Below are 23,073 nucleotides of genomic sequence, written 5' to 3'. Positions count from 1 at the left end.
ACTCTTTCCTGCAAAGGACGTCTCTGGCCTGGACTTATCAAAACTCCCAAGTACTTAACCTCTTGTTTCAGTAATTGCACCTTCCTTGGATTTAATTTCAATCCTGACTCATACAACATATCAAACAATTCTGCTAACAAGATGATGTGTTCCTCTCTACTCTCTGTTGCCAACAAGATATCATCAACATACTGTAGAATACAATCGTGCCTTGAGAATTTTGATAACACTTTTGCCAATGCCTGATGAAACAGACTAGGTGACGTGCGCCCCTTGTGGTAATCTGCAAAATACATATTGCTCATTCAGAAAAGTAAAAGCAAATTTGTATTGACAACTCCTCTCTATCCGAATACTGAAAAAACCATTACTGATATCCCGTACCGAGAAAAACTTTGCCTTAGCATGATGTCTGCTACAATTGGCGCCACATTTGGGGTACATTTATTAAACATACGCAGATCTAGAAGCATTCTATAAGAATTATCTGGTTTCTTAACTGCCCATAACGGATAATTAGTCACCGAATTTGATTTGCGTATGACGCCTTGTTGAAGTAGTTCTTTTATTTTCCAATAATTTTGGACAAAGGCTCAATTGAATCTGGAGCCAATCAGTACTGTCTCTGAGCTATGGGATCTGTTCCTTCCACTTTAACAACAACATCTTTCATTGTCCCTACCTCATTCTTAGACTGAGCCCATAAAAAGGGATGTTTCTGCACAATTTCTACAAGAGTCAAGTCATCAAAATCCATTTGTGGCCAAACATGATTTGGGGATACCTCCTCAATTAAATTGATAACGGCCACTATACTATAGTCACTTGGATCTATTACTACAGGCCCTTTAAGGTTATTACTTCTCCAAATCACTTGATTCCCTAAATCTTTCTCTCATTACGTCAGCCCCTAAGATATTTTCTGAGCTAGGACAATGCCAGATATCAATTTCAGTACACAAATAGCGAGGAATCTCAAACAAACCACCACTAACCAAAGTTGCTGAAGTATTACCTTTTCCACTTAAACCTACAATCGTGCAAACAGGTGAGTTAGATGTTATAGGCAAAGCTTGATTAGTCACACCTAATTGAGCTCCTGTATCAATTAGGAATGTAATCTCTTTTCCCTGTAATTTTCCCTTGACATATGGTCTGCCACAGTTGTCAGCTGACACTGGAGCTACATAGGTTAACTTACAGAGTGATTGATTCTTATCTAGTCACTGAGAGGGTGTCAGACCCCTCCTGACATTCTTTCCTGTTACATAGCAGTACTATTTGTTGTGAGCTCTTGCACCTGTCTTATTAGTGGAGTGTATGGGGACGTTGACTTTAACTGTTCACCAGTAGGTGGGGCTGTTGGCACCAGCCCATTCTCTTTCCCAAAATGTTGTGTTCTAGGGACAAATTTTCTATTTTTAAGAAATTGTTTACACTGCCACTTCAAATGTCCTTTTTTACCACAATGATAACAACTGACATTTGGTCTGAATATCTTTTGGTTAGTATTATCAACTCGTTCAAAATTAGTAGGATTAGTTTGTGGCATGTGACAGTCATTCTGAGTTAATTCTAGCCGTTTGTCAATTAGTTCCTGTACTGTAGATACTTTTACCTTTACAGTTGACATTTTCATTGCTCTTCTAATACGATCAATGAATATGGCTGCTTCTTGCAAACTAGGTTTTTCAGAGGCAAGCTGAACTGATACAGGATCTAGATATTTAAATTTCCTTACAAATGCTATAATCATTGCCTGTGGTTCATCTCCATCATCAACTCCCATTACCATTCTATAGGCCTTCTCAAATTTCAACAAAAATGCAAAGGGATCATCTTGAAGATTTACTTTTAGAGTTAGCACTTTAATACAGCCTAATATAGCACGGCTTACAATTACTAGAGAATCTCTCCTTATATAGATATGTTTGTTCTATACTATCTGTATAACTATCTTAAGTAGCGAAATATGTGACGACTGACAATTGTTCTCTAAATTTTTAGTTAGCATTTTAATACGTCTTCCACGATCTACACTTACTAGTAAATTTCCTCTTATATAGACATGTTTGTTATCTACTACTTCTATAACTATTTAATCAGAGGTTTATTTGATGATCGATAATGGTTATTTAACTTTTTTGAGACCTTGCACTTTAGCACTATAACATGAATTTACCACTTTCAATAGAGTTTCTCTTTTTAGAGGTTTGGTAAATGCTTTTTCCATGACCATGGTGGACTACTAGTAAATTTATTCCTATATAGACATGTTCGTTATATATTACTTCTATAACTATTTAAACAGAGGTACATCTGATGACCGTCAATCTAACTTTTTTGTGACCATGCACTTTAACACTCTAATATAAATCTATCACTTTCAATAGAGTTTCTCTTTCAAGATGGCTTGGTAAAAATGTTCTCTACTATTCCATGACTATGTAGTAACACAATAATTTATGGGGGTGGTTTTGTCTTTTTTTCCTCCTCTCTTCCTCCTTTCTTGTCTACTATAAGCTCAGGGAACTTTGGTATGACTATATGACTATATATCAAAGTGTATATTTGAAGATTCTAGGGTGACTGGTGTAACATTCTATTATAATTGCTAATAATATTTGAAGATTCTAGGGTGACTGGTGTAACATTGTATTATAATAGCTAATAAGCTGGTAAATATTTATCAACACTTCTGGCGACTTTCCTTTAGCACGGTTTACTTAAAGATTTGATGGAGATTGGTGAGATTGGTCTTGCACTATTGTGTGATTATTGTGAGCGATCAATGTTTATATTTGAAGAGCTTGTGGTCACTGGTGCAATACTGCATTATAATAGCTATTAAGTTTTAAGACGTGTTTAAATTGGATGTTTACTCAAGTTTATCTTTAATATGTTTATTTTGATTTCAGTGATTACAGTGATTCAACTGCCTTTTATCATGTTGTGAATATATATTAACGTTTATATTTGAGGATTTTACAAAAACCGGTATAGCTAGTTTTATCTTTAAATAATCCTCTTCACAATTTAATGCACCACTATGTCATTAAGGGCGAGTCCCAAGACTTTTGGCTATATTTTGTTACATTAGTGATTTTTGTTTTTGTATGGTTTATTGATTGAGAGAATTATAAGCCTATCCCTGCAAACAATACCATCAAATGGGTCCCCCATCAAACTCCTTTTTGAACTTGCAGATCAAATGAAATAGTGCCTACGCAAGGAGAAGATTGATGTTGCATTTTTTCCAAGAGACACACACTGGAGGAACATTGATAAAATTAGATGGGGTGGTATATTATATCCACATACTTACCAAGCCTCAATGTTTGTAAAAGATTCTAATACATTTTCTAACCTCAATTAAGAAATGGACCATGTATAATTATTGGTATAGGCAGTAGTCAAAGATATGTAATCATTGTTCATTAATAAATGATTATTAAGATATATTAATATGTTTCAATAATAGGCTTCAAGGTTTCCTTGACCTTAAAATATAGAATGAAGGATTTGCTGAACAGGCATTCTATAGATAGGATAGTAACTTGCTAATGCATGGTATAGTTGTAACTGTAAAAGGGCATTACAATATGCCCACCTAAAATAGGGTTTCGACGTGTAAAGATCTTAGTGAGCATGTTTACCCAATTAGGTGAAGACCAATAGACTGACAAGACTGACATCATTATTCAAACCGTGTATATAAGTTAAGCCTTGGAGAAGCATGGGAGGAGAGTTAGAGGGGAGATGTACTTGCCATCCACGGACTCTTCACGTCCCAACACTCCCTCCCTCCATCCTCAGGAATGCATAGGACAGATGTCATGAACTAAATTCCTCTAGAAGGTTTTGTAAGACTTGTTTCGTATTATTTTTGTTATCTTCTTTTTATATTCTTCTTCTATTTTTGTTCGTATTAACTGTTTTACCTTTGTTTGCATCTAAGTGACTCTGCCTATTTTTGACGCACATACATATGTGTTGATCCAATTATTTGAAGTTTGTATCGGCCCTATATTTTATTACAATGTTAGACAAGAAAAACACACGACTAGAAGCCCTCACACACGACTAGAAGCCCCCTGGAAGGGGCACACACGACAGGTAAGCCCACTTGCAGGGCACACACGGCAGATATCCCACTTGTGGGTCTCTGGCCGTAACTCAGGAGCAGATCAGGAACCGAACAGGAGCAGATCAGGAACCGAACAGGAGCAGATCAGGAACCTGTTAGGGATATTAATGAGACAAAATAGGCAAAACCAATATTTTATCACACACGCAAAATAACGACGCTATCAATTATTGTAGGACCACATGCACAATATTAATACAAAGAGATACCCTATATTTTATCTCCGATCCTAAATTCTTTAAGTTCGCCGAAAATTATAAATCAAATTAGATATATATCAAAACGGGGGGCGTGGCTTGACCATCGACTGAGATGGCAGCATAGTGTGAGAGCTCTGTGAGGATTTGGGCTTTTTTCATTAAAAAATCAGCATTCATTTGTGGACCCGTTCCAGAATCGAACCACTAATGGTCTGATTGGAAGATGCAAAAGCAGGGGGGCGTGGCTTGACCATCGACTGAGATAGCAGCATAGTGTGAGAGCTCTGTGAGGATTTGGGCTTTTTTCATTAAAAAAATCAGCATTCATTTGTGGACCCGTTCCAGAATCGAACCACTACTGGACTGATTGGAAGATGCAAAAGCAGAAGTTTTCAACCAAAACTTCGGGTGCCTCGAAACCTGTGGAAAAGCTTGTGATTGAAGAAACTGAATCCCCACGTAAGAAACAGCCTAAGATGGGTGAGGAGTTGGAGAGATCAGGTATGACTGTTTCGGAACCTCGATTAATTAAGCTGCTTACGGATCTCAGGAATGGGATTCGTGATGATTTGATGAAAGAGATTTCCGTTATTAAGAAGGATATAAACGAACTGGACATTCGAGTGGATCGTACTGAACAGGCTCTTGGTCTGCAGAAGAATTCACATCTAGAGTTAGAAAAGCGTGTGGATCTGCTTGAACACCAACTCGAGCTAAGTAAACTAAAAATTGCTGATTTGGAAGATCGTAGTAGGCGCAATAATATACGGATCAGAAATATACCTGAATCCATACAAAATCAAGATCTAGGCGCATATGTTAAAAGAATGATTGGCTCGGTTCTGAAAAATCGTGCTGAACCAGAGATTTTCATTGACCGATGCCATAGGCTGCCGAAGTCCAACCGAGCTCCTAAGGAGGCTGCAAGGGACACTATAGCACGATTACATTTCTTCCATGTTGAGGATGAGTTCCTGACTGCTGTGAGAAAGGGTGCTAATCTCTGTGAGGAGTATACAAACGTCCAATTTTTTCAGGATTTTTCTGCTTCCACTATGTCACGAAGAAAAGATTTTCAATTTCTTACAAGGGAATTACAAGCTCTGAATATTCGATACAGATGGGGATTCCCTGTTAAAGTTTTATTTAGGCATGATGGTCAGAACTATGTTATAACATCACCGGAAGAAGGAAAGGATTTTTTACAAATATTTTCGCCAAGATATCACGAATCTAAGGGACAAAGATTTGATCGCAGAAGGCATACCAAACTTACAGGAGCTGCAGCTATATTAGGTGACGAAGCCATTACTGCGGAGTAATAGGTTTGATTTATTGATATATGCGCTATAAATATAGACATTGTTTTTTTCCCCATGTTTTTCTATTTTTCTGTTTTCTTTTTGCAAGTTAATGGCACTGACTGGGCGTGCCACACCTATTTCAAATCTTTGGAATTTCCCAATTCCTCTATTGTTCTCAGGAGTAAACAACCGGAACCTCTTTGTTAAATAAACATTGCAGTATCTCTGCAGGAGCATTGATATGTTGTTAAGAAACACTGCTACAGGGACACCGCCCAGATATTGTTTTAAAACTATCCATGTAGTTTTGAGATCTTTTTTAACTGTCTTCATTAGAACTGGCTACTTGTTGATAATGTTTCTTTCTTATTATTTATTTATTTTCATTCTTATTTTATTTCTATGTTTTGTTTTTTTTTTTTTTTTTTCTTCTCTTATTATTTTGTGGGGTTTTTTTTATTTTTAATTCTTTTTTCATTTTGTTTTTCATTTTTATGTGTGGGTCTTTAATAGATTTCTTTAATTTTTTTATTTTTTTTCATTAGTTTTTATGCAACGTTAATAATTATGACAATATCCCTGTCCTCACTGTTGGTTTCTCTCACTACCCCCCCAACAGTAAGGCCTTTTTTTTACCATCAATGGAGAGGAGTATATTATTCATTTCTCTTTACTCCTCTCTTTGGGCCTATTTTTTTATCTTTGGTATATATTTTATTTGTTCCAAACTTAGTTGGTTCCCCATTAGGAAGGGGATCATTTCTTTTTTAGTTTTGTTATTTTTCACCTATCATTTTGTAATCAATGGAAGCTCTGGAAGTGTGATACTTATTAGTTTGTTTCTTTTAGTTCTCTCGCTGCGTGTGCTTGTTCCTCCTTTACAATACCCTTCCATGTTTTTAAAATTTGATGTGTTAGGCCCAATCCCTTTATTTTATGTGTTAGCCATTTACATTCTTGTGTTCATTTTTGCTGTTCCTTATAATCAATGGTATTGAAAATAATGTCCTTTAATGTTAAGGGATTGGGCTCTTTTCATAAAAGAAGGTTATTGTTGAAGGAGGCTAGGGAGAAGCGTGTAGATATTTTGTGCATACAGGAGTCCCACTTTAAAAATGATTTTAATCCCCACATTTTTGCTAGGTATTATCCCATTCAATTTCATTCTAAGTTTTCTTCAAAGGCTAGAGGGACTTCTATTTTTTTTAACAAATCATTGGCTATCAAGACTTTGAAAACTATTATTGATCCTGAAGGTAGATATGTGTTATGGGTGGGTAAAGTGAATAACGTAGATTATTCCATTTTCAATGTTTATTTTCCAACGAGTTCCCAATTTCAATATTTGAAAAATGTTATGCAAACAGTTCTTGATGAATGTAGGGGGAGAGTGATTGTTTGTGGTGATACTAATTTTGTATTGGACCCGGAATGTGATGTCTCGAGGGAGGACTCCTCTCCTAATTCAAATTCTTATATGTCCACTGCAAAGAGGTGCTCCAAATTGTTGCAATCCAGATGTTACTATGATGTGTGGCGTCTCCTACATCCTAATGAAAGAGATTATACTTTTTAATCAGCTGGCCACAATATGTACTCTCGTATCGATCGCTTTTTAGTGCCTGAAAATATGTTATCTTTCATTGAGAAAGCTGAAATCTTAGATTTTAAATGGTCAGATCATGCTCCTATTACTTTGAATATTCATGAAACAATACCACATGTCCCTTATAGACCTTGGAGACTGAATGATTTCATTTTGAATAACATAGATGAAAGAATTTTGGCTGAAAAAACGTTATCTTCATATTTTGAAGAAAACATTACTGAAGATATTCCATATTCTACTATTTGGAATGCTCATAAGGCTGTGTTAAGAGGCCATTTTATTCATAGAAATTCTTATATTAGGAAAACATCGTCTGCAAATGTTAAAACTTTGGAGAAAGAATTATATAATTTAAATTTAGCAAATAAGTTAGGCCCTTCTTTCTCTGTTTCAGCTTTAATTAAAGACGTGAAAACAAAATTGGATAAACTGAATTTGGAAAAGACTGTTAAAACTTTACGATCTTTAAAAATGTCATTTTACTCAAAGGGTAATAAAGCCTCTAATTTATTAGCGAATAAATTAAAACAAAAAAACTATACAATCTAGAATAGCTTATATATTGGATGATTCTGGCCAGAAAATTTTACATCCTAGGGACATTTCTAATTCTTTTGCTGCATATTATAAGTCACTTTATAACCTTAAAGATTCCCCTCTTGAAACACAACCAACCTCTGCTAAAATAACTGAATTTTTGGATAAAATTAATCTCCCTAGAATCCCTGAAGCTCATGTTGAATTTCTTGAGTCGGACATTTCTTTGGAGGAGGTGCTTCAAGCTATTAAAGATACTCCATCTGGTAAGGCACCGGGTCCTGATGGTTTTTCTGCTCTATACTATCACAAATTTAAAAATATCTTATTGCCGCATTTAACGAAATTGTTTAACGAATATTGGAAAAATGGCTATATTCCTGATGAATCCCTTTGTGCCCAAATTTCTACTTTACCTAAACCCGGGAAGGAGCCTGATAGGTGTTCCAATTTTAGACCCATTTCTCTAATTAATAATGACACCAAATTATACTCGAAAATATTAGCTAATCGTATCTCAAATTTATTGCCTTTGCTTGTTCATAACGATCAAGTAGGTTTTATTCCCAGACGTCAAGCAACAGACAATAAGAGACGTTTTATTAATTTGATCTCATATATTCAAAAATCTAAACACCCCTCTTTATTTTTATCACTCGATGCTGAAAAGGCATTTGATAGGGTCCATTGGGGATATTTGGAAGATGTTTTGATTCGGTTTGGGTTCCCAGTTGCTTTAAGAAAAGCTATTTTTGCTTTGTATCAGAAGCCTACTGCAAAAGTGCTGGCCTCTGGAGTTTTGTCCGACTCATTCTCTTTATCCAATGGGACTAGGCAGGGTTGCCCTTTGTCACCTTTACTTTTTGCTTTAGCTATTGAACCTTTGGCTGAGGCAATAAGAGTTGATGGTAATATTCAGGGTGTTACAATAGATGGAGATACTCACAAATTGGGTTTATTTGCAGACGATGTAATTCTTACGTTAAGTGATCCAGTTACTTCTATGGGTCATTTATTTTCTCTTCTTAGAGAATTTCGTGAAGTGTCCTTTTATAAAATTAATGATACCAAAACACAGGCATTACCATTCCATATAAAGAGGAATGATTTGACTGCTCTTAAAAGATCATATAACTTTGACTGGAGGAAGACCTTTATTTCCTATTTAGGCATTAATTTATGTAAAAATTCGACACGTGTATGCTTACAATTTAGAGACTTTTTGGCCCTCTTTGCTACTGGATCTTGAGAGGTGGGACAATCTTGAGATTTCATGGTTGGGTAGAATACACTCCATTAAGATGGTTATTCTCCCCAAGATTTTGTATTTTTTAAGAGCCATACTTTTAAGTGTGCCAATTTCTTTTTTTGATTCGGTGCGATCTGCGCGCCTAAAGTTTCTCTGGAGGAAGAAGCCTAGCAGAGTCAAATTTACCACTTTGACTAATTCTAGAGACAATTTTGGATTGGGGGTGCCAGATTTTAGGAATTATTATTATGCCTCGAATGCCTCTAGTGCTTTCAAATTTAATTTGGACAGGGATTGGCCTAGATGGCTTATTATGGAAATTAATAAACTAAAACCTTTTTGTATTAAAGATGTTTTATGGGTTTCACATTCTAATCGTCCCAAGTTTACGAAAATGTACCCCTCAACTAAATTGGCTATACTCTCTTGGGATAGATTATTTAATAAATTACAAGGTTCTATTACTTGGTCCAGGGCGATGTCACTTAGTTCCTTGAGGTATGTTCTTCCAGACCTAGATATAGATTACTGGAATAGCAAACATGTTTTTTCCATTAACGATTTATTTACAAATAATTCGGCTCTATCATTTCCAAAATTACAAAAAAAATTTACTTTAGATGCTGACAGACAATGTGACTATGACTTAATTATTCAAATTCTTCAAGAACGATATAATATATCTGATTTTGATGTGGATCAGTCTCATTTAGCTTTGACTGATATAGAGACAGTTTATATTAATGCCCCGGACCGGAAAGGTACTATCTCATTGTGTTACTCTTCCCTCTCCTCGAAGGTTTCAGAAAAACTTAAATTTTTATCGTCCTGGGAAGAGGAATTAGGTAAAACATACGATCTAGCTGTCTGGAATGATATGTTCTCGGGACATCATAAACACGCTTAACATAAAACGCACAACATTTTGAAAATCATTTTAAGATTATTTACAGATGGTATTTGACCCCGGATAAACTTTTTCGCATGAAGATGACTACAAGTTTTAAATGTTGGAGAGGCTGCAATGGCCCAGGTAATCTCCTTCATATTTTCTGGGACTGTCCATTAATTAAACCTATGTGGGACTCTTTATTAGCAATAATTAAGCTTGTGAATAGCGAGATTGAAGTGCTTGGTCCAGAATTATGTATTTTTAAACACTTTCCGTCTGATGTACCTAAAATAGATAAGATCATCATAGGTCATTTGCTGATTGCAGCTACTATCCTTATTCCTAAGTATTGGAAAACAGGAGTTGTTCCGACTATAAAAGAAATCTTGTATATGACCTTGGAGAATAAATCTTATGAATCTTCCATTAGGCTACCCTCAGCTTTTAAAACACAACTTTTATTTTTCTGGGACTCCTGGGAAGAGAAAATTAGAAGGATATTTTTCCTTTAGTTTATCTTTTTTATTCCTTTAGATTATTATTTTTTTTTTAATTTTACATTTCTGCACGCTTCTTCTTAATTTTTCATCCATATGTATTTTTTTTATATATAGTGAGATAACTTTGGTTAGAGTGAAGACTTCCGGATTGAAGAATTTAATAATTTACATTTCCATTTTTTCCCCCTGTTTTTTCCCCTTGTTTTTGTGTTGTTTTTTTCTCTTTCTAGTGACAATTGTTGTAATTGTTTCCCAATTTTATGGTATCAATTTGAATTATTATTGTACACTGTATATTGTATGTGCAATACTATTTGACAGTCTCATATGTTTGATGTTAAAGTTACATTTACTTTTGTTTTGTATTTTATAAAACTAATAAAAAATATTTGAAAAGGTAAAACAATATCTGGGCGGTGTCCCTGTAGCAGTTTTTCTTAACAACATATCAATGCTCCTGCAGAGATACTGCAATGTTTATTTAACAAAGAAGTTCCGGTTGTTTACTCCTGAGAACAATAGAGGAATTGGGAAATTCCAAAGATTTGAAATAGGTGTGGCACGCCCAGTCAGTGCCATTAACTTGCAAAAAGAAAACAGAAAAATAGAAAAACATGGGGAAAAAAACAATGTCTATATTTATAGCGCATATATCAATAAATCAAACCTATTACTCCGCAGTAATGGCTTAATATAGCTGCAGCTCCTGTAAGTTTGGTATGCCTTCTGCAATCAAATCTTTGTCCCTTAGATTCGTGATATCTTGGCGAAAATATTTGTAAAAAATCCTTTCCTTCTTCCGGTGATGTTATAACATAGTTCTGACCATCATGCCTAAATAAAACTTTAACAGGGAATCCCCATCTGTATCGAATATTCAGAGCTTGTAATTCCCTTGTAAGAAATTGAAAATCTTTTCTTCGTGACATAGTGGAAGCAGAAAAATCCTGAAAAAATTGGAGGTTCTTATACTCCTCACAGAGATTAGCACCCTTTCTCACAGCAGTCAGGAACTCATCCTTAACATGGAAGAAATGTAATCGTGCTATAGTGTCCCTTGCAGCCTCCTTAGGAGCTCGGTTGGACTTCGGCAGCCTATGGCATCGGTCAATCAAAATCTCTGGTTCAGCACGATTTTTCAGAACCGAGCCAATCATTCTTTTAACATATGCGCCTAGATCTTGATTTTGTATGGAGTCAGGTATATTTCTGATCCGTATATTATTGCGCCTACTACGATCTTCCAAATCAGCAATTTTTAGTTTACTTAGCTCGAGTTGGTGTTCAAGCAGATCCACACGCTTTTCTAACTCTAGATGTGAATTCTACTGCAGACCAAGAGCCTGTTCAGTACGATCCACTCGAATGTCCAGTTCGTTTATATCCTTCTTAATAACGGAAATCTCTTTCATCAAATCATCACGAATCCCATTCCTGAGATCCGTAAGCAGCTTAATTAATCGAGGTTCCGAAACAGTCATACCTGATCTCTCCAACTCCTCACCCATCTTAGGCTGTTTCTTACGTGGGGATTCAGTTTCTTCAATCACAAGCTTTTCCACAGGTTTCGAGGCACCCGAAGTTTTGGTTGAAAACTTCTGCTTTTGCATCTTCCAATCAGTCCAGTAGTGGTTCGATTCTGGAACGGGTCCACAAATGAATGCTGATTTTTTAATGAAAAAAGCCCAAATCCTCACAGAGCTCTCACACTATGCTGCCATCTCAGTCGATGGTCAAGCCACGCCCCCCTGGGTCACGGGTCTGATGACAAACTTCCATTTATGCTACAATGGGAGAGGGAACTTGGTAAGGCATATGATGTTCAAACTTGGTATCATGCCCTCTCCTCATTTCAGGGGGTCTCAAAAAATGCTACTCATTTCGAAACCAACAGGAAGGTTCTCTTTCGGTGGTATTATGTTCCCTCCAGACTAGCTAAAATGTTCCCCTCCTCCTCTCCCTTATGCTGGAGACAGTGCGGGCAAGTAGGCACCATGCTCCATGTATGGTGGAGCTGTCCTGCGCTCAAACCCTACTGGACAGCTGTTTTCCATCTCATAGTGGAATTGCTGCATATTCCAATAGTGGCTGAGGTGGAGATTGCATTGTTGGATATGTTTCCTCCATCACTAGCCTTCCCACTGCGGAAACTACTAGGTCATGTCTTGATCGCAGCCAAGGTTTGCATTGCGCGCAAGTGGAAAGATCCACTCCCCCCCACGATTCAGGACGTCTTGTATGCGCTTACCCGTACTTATGAACAGATGGCGCATTCCGCCTCTAACACCCCACACATTTTCCATGACACATGGGCGGCCTGGGATGAGTATTATACTGCTACATTCTGCCCTATGCCTAGTGGTTTTATCCTGAATGATTTGCGGACCATTTGGTATCGGAAGGCGACTCTGGCATACCCTTTGGCTTCTTCTCTCTATTTTTATGTCTGATCTCAATAAAAATTCAGTTTCAAAAAATAAATAAATAAGCAGAGTCCCTTAGATGCAAACAAAGGTAAAACATTTAATACGAACAAAAATAGAAGAAGAATATAAAAAGAAGATAACAAAAATAATACGAAACAAGTCTTACAAAACCTTCTAGAGGCATTTAGTTCATGACATCTGTCCTATGCATTCCTGAGGATGTACATCTCCCATCTACCTCTCCTCCCATGCTTCTCCAAGGCTTCTTGTCAGTCTATTGGTCTTCACTTAATTGGGTAAACATGCTCACTAAGATCTTTACACGTCAAAACCCTATTTTAGGTGGTCACTGTACGCATATTGTAATGCATTTTTACAGTTACAACTATACCATGCATTAGCAAGTTACTATCCTATCTATAGAATGCCTGTTCAGCAAATCCTTCATTCTATATTTTAAGGTCAAGGAAACCTTGAAGCCTATTATTGAAACATATTAATATATCTTAATAATCATTTATTAATGAACAATGATTACATATCTTTGACTACTGCCTATACCAATAATTATACATGGTCCATTTCTTAATTGAGGTTAGAAAATGTATTAGAATCTTTTACAATTCCCCCTGATGATAGGATAATATCCTTATCATATCTTTTCAAATATACTGTGTAAGATTAAACTGCTGAGGTAGTGTTCTTAAACGCTCTGTGCCTATAGTTGAGATATTAAACTTTTTCCCATCTATCTCCAACTTTTTCAAATCACCTTCTATGCAATATAATCCTCTGTGAAGAGTTTCATTATGCATACAATTTGAAAAGAATGCTCTGACCAATGACTCTTCCTTCATTACTTGAAAAGAAACTTTCCCTATCTTCACTTGAGTCATTAATTCATGCATAGATGTAACACTTTCAATCCTGGCCTCACATGATGAATGATTGTGAAAACAAGAATGATAGACAACCTTTTCTTGCCCTGGAAGACATATTACTTTAGAAACAAAGTGAAGACAAGCTGAAACATCTAATTGTTCCAGATTTTCCCATCAAAAACAAAATCTGTATATCTTAAATTATAACGAATCTAATTTGTCCACCAATGTCTCTTGATGTATCAATGTCTGATGTCAGGAGTCGATCCACCTGAACTTCTCTTATCTTATGTAATAACAATGTCTCCTGTGGTAAATCCTTTGTCGGATCATCAATTCCAATTGGCTTTTGGTATAGATCAAACAACACAGCAATCAAAAACTATGCTATCTTGATGTCACGCTTCTTGTATTGCTGTTTCTGAGAAGGTTCTCCTTCCAATAGTTAACAGTTTTGTTCCTCCATTTTCTTGCAGAACTGTGTTCCTGCAAGAACAGAATTTAGTTAGAAACATACAATTTACACTGGTCAACATGTACCCACAGCTTCTGCTGCCTACGGGTATTTTTCACTGTCTTTTCTGTTCTTTGAACAAGGATCATAACTTGACCCATTGTGTCGATTATTTCAAACGGTCCTTCCCAATTACTTTCCCAAGGTCCTGCCTTCCTAAAAGTCTTAATCATTACTGATGCTCCTGTCACAAATTTAGAACAGTGAGGCTGTACCATACGCTGCATTCTAGACGCTGCGTGAGGAAGGATTGTTTTTAAATTCTCCTGAAGTACCTGTAACCACTTAGTTATTGCAATGGCATCTTTCTGTGGAGTAGACAAAAACGGTTCATGAGGAAAGATCAATGGCATTTTCCTTCCTGTCATTAATTCAAAAGGTGTATACTGGGTAGTTGAGGAGCTTGTTCCCCTAATACTCATCAATACCAGAGGTACTGCTCAAGTAACATTTTTGCAATTCTAGACTTAATCGTTCTGTTCATTCTTTCTACAATACCTGCGGACTGAAGATGGTATGGAACATGGAATTGTTGACGTACTCCCAGGATCGCACAAACAGCCTGCATGACTTTGCCAGTAAAATGGCTTCCTCTGTCAGAAGAAATCATCCTTGGGATTCCCCAAGTACAAAAAACATGATTCACCAATGCTTTTGCCCTAGACAAAGCATCATCTTTCCTGACAGGCAACAGTTCTACCCACTTAGAAAATACATCTACCACGACTAATGCATACCTGAGACCTTGTTTACCTGAAGGTAGGGGACCCATGTAGTCAATCTGCAATGTAGACCACGGACCGTCTGCAGGTGCAATTCTTAGAAGTGGAGGCTTTTGTCCTTTAGTCCTGGGGTTTACTTGAGCACAAATGAGACATGACTGAACAACATTTTGTACAGAGTCCTCCATTTTGTCCCAATAAAACTTTTCTTTGAGAATTTCCAGCAACTTTTGCTGACCCACATGACCTAAACTTTCATGATTATAGCGGGTGAATTCCGTCTGCAAGTGTTTAGGCACAACTGGAATAAATTACCTTGCATCCCATAACAAACCACTCCATTTTCACAAACAAAGGGAGGTGTTATTTTATTCTTACATTCCACAATGAACGGATCTTTCATCTGTTCATCACTGAATGAAGGTAGATTTGCTTCCTTACTCTTTACTGGTAGTACTTCCAACGGTTCTAGTTCCATCACTAACTCTCCTGTCAAAGCTGCTTCCTTTGCTAAAGAATCTGCTTTCTCATTTCCCAAAGCAGGTACCTGCTACGGCCTAGTACCTTGACAATAGCATATTGGTTAGGATTTTTAGAAGCAAGCTCAAAAATAGTCTGCAATATATCAACATGACTTAAGATTTTGTTAGATGAATCCACAAAACCTCGTTTTTTCCACACTGGTAAGTAGTCGCTATAGATTATTGTTTTCTTTCTCGTTAATTTCCAATACTGTTTTAACAGCTTCAATTTTTTGCTCTCTGGGCAGAAAAATGTCCTGGTAGTCTATGCTGAATAGCTCGACCAAATGGCATATCCGGTATAATATTGTCCTTTCAAGCAAAATCTAGAACCATCTACAAATACTGGTTCATCAGTTTCCTCTACTTCTTTCCTAAAAAGAGATGGAAAATCCCCCTGAAATGTCTCAACACACTCATGTGATTCACCCTCATATTGCATTAGTTGAGGGAGCACATATTTAGCTTTATGATCCACTTCAATCTGTTTTGGAGACAAAGACAACAACCAATGTGCAAATCTTTGATGTGACACTCCTGGGATACTTTTTTCAAGAAGTAATTTCAAAGTGGAGTGAGGAGTCTGAGGAATTAGTTTGTTAAACCCAACAATATGTTCAGTCGCCTTAACTGCAAACTGTACACCCACCAAATGTCTTGCACACGTTTCAAACCCTTTTTCTACAGGTGAAAGGAGTTTGGAAAAATAGCCAACTATTCTCCATTCTTTTCCCTGTAGCTGCAGTAAAACTGCTGAGACAGCCGTCTCTGAGGTATGAACTTGTAAAGCAAAAAGCTTAGATGGATACACAGTTGTCAAAGCTGGTGCTCTCTGTAAATCAAGTTTAAGTTGTTCAAACGCTTTCTGCTGCTCATCTCCCCATGGACCAAACGAATTATCATCATCAGTACTTTTTAGTAAGTCATATAAGGGTTTAGCTTTTTCAGCAAAGCCCTCTATGAAGTCTCTAGAAAAATTTACAAGTCCCAGGAATTGTCTTAAAGCTTTGAAAGTTGTAGGTACAGGCAAAGCTGCTACCGTTGCTACTCTTTCCTGCAAAGGACGTCTCTGGCCTGGACTTATCAAAACTCCCAAGTACTTAACCTCTTGTTTCAGTAATTGCACCTTCCTTGGATTTAATTTCAATCCTGACTCATACAACATATCAAACAATTCTGCTAACAAGATGATGTGTTCCTCTCTACTCTCTGTTGCCAACAAGATATCATCAACATACTGTAGAATACAATCGTGCCTTGAGAATTTTGATAACACTTTTGCCAATGCCTGATGAAACAGACTAGGTGACGTGCGCCCCTTGTGGTAATCTGCAAAATACATATTGCTCATTCAGAAAAGTAAAAGCAAATTTGTATTGACAACTCCTCTCTATCCGAATACTGAAAAAACCATTACTGATATCCCGTACCGAGAAAAACTTTGCCTTAGCATGATGTCTGCTACAATTGGCGCCACATTTGGGGTACATTTATTAAACATACGCAGATCTAGAAGCATTCTATAAGAATTATCTGGTTTCTTAACTGCCCATAACGGATAATTAGTCACCGAATTTGATTTGCGTATGACGCCTTGTTGAAGTAGTTCTTTTATTTTCCAATAATTTTGGACAAAGGCTCAATTGAATCTGGAGCCAATCAGTACTGTCTCTGAGCTATGGGATCTGTTCCTTCCACTTTAACAACAACATCTTTCATTGTCCCTACCTCATTCTTAGACTGAGCCCATAAAAAGGGATGTTTCTGCACAATTTCTACAAGAGTCAAGTCATCAAAATCCATTTGTGGCCAAACATGATTTGGGGATACCTCCTCAATTAAATTGATAACGGCCACTATACTATAGTCACTTGGATCTATTACTACAGGCCCTTTAAGGTTATTACTTCTCCAAATCACTTGATTCCCTAAATCTTTCTCTCATTACGTCAGCCCCTAAGATATTTTCTGAGCTAGGACAATGCCAGATATCAATTTCAGTACACAAATAGCGAGGAATCTCAAACAAACCACCACTAACCAAAGTTGCTGAAGTATTACCTTTTCCACTTAAACCTACAATCGTGCAAACAGGTGAGTTAGATGTTATAGGCAAAGCTTGATTAGTCACACCTAATTGAGCTCCTGTATCAATTAGGAATGTAATCTCTTTTCCCTGTAATTTTCCCTTGACATATGGTCTGCCACAGTTGTCAGTTGACACTGGAGCTACATAGGTTAACTTACAGAGTGATTGATTCTTATCTAGTCACTGAGAGGGTGTCAGACCCCTCCTGACATTCTTTCCTGTTACATAGCAGTACTATTTGTTGTGAGCTCTTGCACCTGTCTTATTAGTGGAGTGTATGGGGACGTTGACTTTAACTGTTCACCAGTAGGTGGGGCTGTTGGCACCAGCCCATTCTCTTTCCCAAAATGTTGTGTTCTAGGGACAAATTTTCTATTTTTAAGAAATTGTTTACACTGCCACTTCAAATGTCCTTTTTTACCACAATGATAACAACTGACATTTGGTCTGAATATCTTTTGGTTAGTATTATCAACTCGTTCAAAATTAGTAGGATTAGTTTGTGGCATGTGACAGTCATTCTGAGTTAATTCTAGCCGTTTGTCAATTAGTTCCTGTACTGTAGATACTTTTACCTTTACAGTTGACATTTTCATTGCTCTTCTAATACGATCAATGAATATGGCTGCTTCTTGCAAACTAGGTTTTTCAGAGGCAAGCTGAACTGATACAGGATCTAGATATTTAAATTTCCTTACAAATGCTATAATCATTGCCTGTGGTTCATCTCCATCATCAACTCCCATTACCATTCTATAGGCCTTCTCAAATTTCAACAAAAATGCAAAGGGATCATCTTGAAGATTTACTTTTAGAGTTAGCACTTTAATACAGCCTAATATAGCACGGCTTACAATTACTAGAGAATCTCTCCTTATATAGATATGTTTGTTCTATACTATCTGTATAACTATCTTAAGTAGCGAAATATGTGACGACTGACAATTGTTCTCTAAATTTTTAGTTAGCATTTTAATACGTCTTCCACGATCTACACTTACTAGTAAATTTCCTCTTATATAGACATGTTTGTTATCTACTACTTCTATAACTATTTAATCAGAGGTTTATTTGATGATCGATAATGGTTATTTAACTTTTTTGAGACCTTGCACTTTAGCACTATAACATGAATTTACCACTTTCAATAGAGTTTCTCTTTTTAGAGGTTTGGTAAATGCTTTTTCCATGACCATGGTGGACTACTAGTAAATTTATTCCTATATAGACATGTTCGTTATATATTACTTCTATAACTATTTAAACAGAGGTACATCTGATGACCGTCAATCTAACTTTTTTGTGACCATGCACTTTAACACTCTAATATAAATCTATCACTTTCAATAGAGTTTCTCTTTCAAGATGGCTTGGTAAAAATGTTCTCTACTATTCCATGACTATGTAGTAACACAATAATTTATGGGGGTGGTTTTGTCTTTTTTTCCTCCTCTCTTCCTCCTTTCTTGTCTACTATAAGCTCAGGGAACTTTGGTATGACTATATGACTATATATCAAAGTGTATATTTGAAGATTCTAGGGTGACTGGTGTAACATTCTATTATAATTGCTAATAATATTTGAAGATTCTAGGGTGACTGGTGTAACATTGTATTATAATAGCTAATAAGCTGGTAAATATTTATCAACACTTCTGGCGACTTTCCTTTAGCACGGTTTACTTAAAGATTTGATGGAGATTGGTGAGATTGGTCTTGCACTATTGTGTGATTATTGTGAGCGATCAATGTTTATATTTGAAGAGCTTGTGGTCACTGGTGCAATACTGCATTATAATAGCTATTAAGTTTTAAGACGTGTTTAAATTGGATGTTTACTCAAGTTTATCTTTAATATGTTTATTTTGATTTCAGTGATTACAGTGATTCAACTGCCTTTTATCATGTTGTGAATATATATTAACGTTTATATTTGAGGATTTTACAAAAACCGGTATAGCTAGTTTTATCTTTAAATAATCCTCTTCACAATTTAATGCACCACTATGTCATTAAGGGCGAGTCCCAAGACTTTTGGCTATATTTTGTTACATTAGTGATTTTTGTTTTTGTATGGTTTATTGATTGAGAGAATTATAAGCCTATCCCTGCAAACAATACCATCAAATGGGTCCCCCATCAAACTCCTTTTTGAACTTGCAGATCAAATGAAATAGTGCCTACGCAAGGAGAAGATTGATGTTGCATTTTTTCCAAGAGACACACACTGGAGGAACATTGATAAAATTAGATGGGGTGGTATATTATATCCACATACTTACCAAGCCTCAATGTTTGTAAAAGATTCTAATACATTTTCTAACCTCAATTAAGAAATGGACCATGTATAATTATTGGTATAGGCAGTAGTCAAAGATATGTAATCATTGTTCATTAATAAATGATTATTAAGATATATTAATATGTTTCAATAATAGGCTTCAAGGTTTCCTTGACCTTAAAATATAGAATGAAGGATTTGCTGAACAGGCATTCTATAGATAGGATAGTAACTTGCTAATGCATGGTATAGTTGTAACTGTAAAAGGGCATTACAATATGCCCACCTAAAATAGGGTTTCGACGTGTAAAGATCTTAGTGAGCATGTTTACCCAATTAGGTGAAGACCAATAGACTGACAAGACTGACATCATTATTCAAACCGTGTATATAAGTTAAGCCTTGGAGAAGCATGGGAGGAGAGTTAGAGGGGAGATGTACTTGCCATCCACGGACTCTTCACGTCCCAACACTCCCTCCCTCCATCCTCAGGAATGCATAGGACAGATGTCATGAACTAAATTCCTCTAGAAGGTTTTGTAAGACTTGTTTCGTATTATTTTTGTTATCTTCTTTTTATATTCTTCTTCTATTTTTGTTCGTATTAACTGTTTTACCTTTGTTTGCATCTAAGTGACTCTGCCTATTTTTGACGCACATACATATGTGTTGATCCAATTATTTGAAGTTTGTATCGGCCCTATATTTTATTACAATGTTAGACAAGAAAAACACACGACTAGAAGCCCTCACACACGACTAGAAGCCCCCTGGAAGGGGCACACACGACAGGTAAGCCCACTTGCAGGGCACACACGGCAGATATCCCACTTGTGGGTCTCTGGCCGTAACTCAGGAGCAGATCAGGAACCGAACAGGAGCAGATCAGGAACCGAACAGGAGCAGATCAGGAACCTGTTAGGGATATTAATGAGACAAAATAGGCAAAACCAATATTTTATCACACACGCAAAATAACGACGCTATCAATTATTGTAGGACCACATGCACAATATTAATACAAAGAGATACCCTATATTTTATCTCCGATCCTAAATTCTTTAAGTTCGCCGAAAATTATAAATCAAATTAGATATATATCAAAACGGGGGGCGTGGCTTGACCATCGACTGAGATGGCAGCATAGTGTGAGAGCTCTGTGAGGATTTGGGCTTTTTTCATTAAAAAATCAGCATTCATTTGTGGACCCGTTCCAGAATCGAACCACTAATGGTCTGATTGGAAGATGCAAAAGCAGGGGGGCGTGGCTTGACCATCGACTGAGATAGCAGCATAGTGTGAGAGCTCTGTGAGGATTTGGGCTTTTTTCATTAAAAAAATCAGCATTCATTTGTGGACCCGTTCCAGAATCGAACCACTACTGGACTGATTGGAAGATGCAAAAGCAGAAGTTTTCAACCAAAACTTCGGGTGCCTCGAAACCTGTGGAAAAGCTTGTGATTGAAGAAACTGAATCCCCACGTAAGAAACAGCCTAAGATGGGTGAGGAGTTGGAGAGATCAGGTATGACTGTTTCGGAACCTCGATTAATTAAGCTGCTTACGGATCTCAGGAATGGGATTCGTGATGATTTGATGAAAGAGATTTCCGTTATTAAGAAGGATATAAACGAACTGGACATTCGAGTGGATCGTACTGAACAGGCTCTTGGTCTGCAGAAGAATTCACATCTAGAGTTAGAAAAGCGTGTGGATCTGCTTGAACACCAACTCGAGCTAAGTAAACTAAAAATTGCTGATTTGGAAGATCGTAGTAGGCGCAATAATATACGGATCAGAAATATACCTGAATCCATACAAAATCAAGATCTAGGCGCATATGTTAAAAGAATGATTGGCTCGGTTCTGAAAAATCGTGCTGAACCAGAGATTTTCATTGACCGATGCCATAGGCTGCCGAAGTCCAACCGAGCTCCTAAGGAGGCTGCAAGGGACACTATAGCACGATTACATTTCTTCCATGTTGAGGATGAGTTCCTGACTGCTGTGAGAAAGGGTGCTAATCTCTGTGAGGAGTATACAAACGTCCAATTTTTTCAGGATTTTTCTGCTTCCACTATGTCACGAAGAAAAGATTTTCAATTTCTTACAAGGGAATTACAAGCTCTGAATATTCGATACAGATGGGGATTCCCTGTTAAAGTTTTATTTAGGCATGATGGTCAGAACTATGTTATAACATCACCGGAAGAAGGAAAGGATTTTTTACAAATATTTTCGCCAAGATATCACGAATCTAAGGGACAAAGATTTGATCGCAGAAGGCATACCAAACTTACAGGAGCTGCAGCTATATTAGGTGACGAAGCCATTACTGCGGAGTAATAGGTTTGATTTATTGATATATGCGCTATAAATATAGACATTGTTTTTTTCCCCATGTTTTTCTATTTTTCTGTTTTCTTTTTGCAAGTTAATGGCACTGACTGGGCGTGCCACACCTATTTCAAATCTTTGGAATTTCCCAATTCCTCTATTGTTCTCAGGAGTAAACAACCGGAACCTCTTTGTTAAATAAACATTGCAGTATCTCTGCAGGAGCATTGATATGTTGTTAAGAAACACTGCTACAGGGACACCGCCCAGATATTGTTTTAAAACTATCCATGTAGTTTTGAGATCTTTTTTAACTGTCTTCATTAGAACTGGCTACTTGTTGATAATGTTTCTTTCTTATTATTTATTTATTTTCATTCTTATTTTATTTCTATGTTTTTTTGTTTTTTTTTTTTTTTCTTCTCTTATTATTTTGTGGGGGTTTTTTTATTTTTAATTCTTTTTTCATTTTGTTTTTCATTTTTATGTGTGGGTCTTTAATAGATTTCTTTAATTTTTTTATTTTTTTTCATTAGTTTTTATGCAACGTTAATAATTATGACAATATCCCTGTCCTCACTGTTGGTTTCTCTCACTACCCCCCCAACAGTAAGGCCTTTTTTTTACCATCAATGGAGAGGAGTATATTATTCATTTCTCTTTACTCCTCTCTTTGGGCCTATTTTTTTATCTTTGGTATATATTTTATTTGTTCCAAACTTAGTTGGTTCCCCATTAGGAAGGGGATCATTTCTTTTTTAGTTTTGTTATTTTTCACCTATCATTTTGTAATCAATGGAAGCTCTGGAAGTGTGATACTTATTAGTTTGTTTCTTTTAGTTCTCTCGCTGCGTGTGCTTGTTCC

The sequence above is a fragment of the Sceloporus occidentalis genome, unplaced genomic scaffold (genome assembly GCF_023333645.1).
Source record: "Sceloporus occidentalis isolate IW3139 unplaced genomic scaffold, rSceOcc1.0.p SCAF_272, whole genome shotgun sequence".
In the NCBI taxonomy this organism is placed as follows: domain Eukaryota; kingdom Metazoa; phylum Chordata; class Lepidosauria; order Squamata; family Phrynosomatidae; genus Sceloporus; species Sceloporus occidentalis.
The sequence above is the reverse complement of the archived record's forward strand: the minus strand, read 5'-3'. Positions refer to the sequence as shown.